Source organism: Cynara cardunculus (assembly GCF_001531365.2).
Source record: "Cynara cardunculus var. scolymus isolate 2C chromosome LG 4, CcrdV1, whole genome shotgun sequence".
Lineage (NCBI taxonomy): Eukaryota > Viridiplantae > Streptophyta > Magnoliopsida > Asterales > Asteraceae > Cynara > Cynara cardunculus.
In genome coordinates, this window is record NC_037531.1 from 10,010,209 (window position 1) to 10,012,116 (window position 1,908).

Sequence of the window (1,908 nt, forward strand, 5' to 3'; positions counted from 1 at the left end):
TTACGTGTAAAAACGTGGTCTCACGGGTCTCACGAAAACAGGCTGGTCTCACATGAACCCAACCCTATATATATATATATATATATATATATATATATAGAAGGAGAATCATAACTAACCAAATTAAATTTAACTATGGAGAAAATTCTAGTTCTTCGATGTTAAGAGTTTTTGAAGAACATGTAGTGATAATGTGTAAAAGAGACAATGAATTGGAGAGAATAAAAATTGTATTTTCTTATTATTCTTAACTCTTTTAAATAGAAAAAATTACATAGAACTAATGATAAGCATGGAAGGAAGATTTAGGGGTTGTTTACTTGTGGCTTAATTAGGCTTATTGGTCTATCTGACTTATTCGCATAGCTCATTTGGGTTGTTTACCTATGGCTTATTCGTACAAAACATGACTTAATTGCACAGATAGAAATGATGTGTTGTCCTCATTCAGCCACAAAAATGACACACTTACCCCTTATTTAAAGCACTGCCTCATTCCCATATGAGACACCTCATCTTCGGCCTCTTTATGGTTTTTTGTTTTGATGTTCAAATAATTAATATTGGGAGGTAAATAGGTCATTTATGTTATTCAGACTGGTGGTTCAAATAAAAAAAGTGAACAACTACACTCATTTATTCAGATAAACAAATTTATCCATACAGGACATAATATAAATTTGGTAAATAGTCTCTTACTCCATAAATAACTTTAAAGTGTATATATATATATATATATATATATTGTCATTTCCTTTTGACGATGATAGACTCATTGTAATATGTTGGTTTTTTGACTAATTAAAGGTAAAACCAATAAAATGATTAATGAAAAAAAGGTATTTAAAATACTACTAATTAAATTATTAAAAAATAATAATAATTTTAATGATAATTGTGATTTATGAAACGAAAGGAGAGAATAAATGCTCATGACTCCTTCACCTACCCTTTTGCGTACGTGGCATACTTCAACTGGTTGGCTTTTCATTCTTCATCATTTCCCTATTATCTTCTAATAATAAAACCAACAACAAAATGAATATTGTTTTTCTTTTAAAAATACCACTAACTTATTTCATATAAAATTAATAATGAAGATTGCTGATTTTTAAATAGTAATTATCAGTAAATATTTGCAACTCTTTTATGTTCTACATGTTGATTATTGTAATAATCTTATTTTTATTATTTGTCAATAAAATTTAAAGAACAAAAAGACTGATAATATTTAAATCTAGGCTGAAAGCTGTTGAATAAGGGTATAGATAAAGAATTTTTATTCATTGTTTATCCGACATTTTAACAAATAGGACAATGGTGAACGATATTTAGTTATCCATTACTTGTTTACCTATTACGATACACATACACATAGAGTAAGATTCAAACGAGAACATGTCTTAAAATACTAAATGACCAAGATACCCTTTATACTACCCTTAGGTCACTTTTTCGCCCTCTACTCTCCGCACATACAATCACTCTCTCACAACCCATTTTTTTTAAATTATAATTTTAAATTTACACTTTATACCATTATAATTAGTTAATTATCTATACTATTTTATTAAACAAATTTAACAAAAGTCTTAAAAGTCTTAAAGTCTTAAAATACTAAATGACTAAGATACCCTTTATATTACCCTTAGGTCATTTTTTCACTTTTTCACCCTCTCCTCTCCTCTCCTCACATACACTCACTCTCTCACAACCCATTTTTTTTTTAAAATTATAATTTTAAATTTACATTTTATACCCTTATAATTAGTTAATTAATTTACTCTACGTCATTTATTTTTAAATGTTTCATTTTAAACTTTTATCAAATTAACAAACATAATCGTATATAAATTAAAACATGTTTAAAAAATATATTTTTATTTTAACAAGTTACACCATTATAAT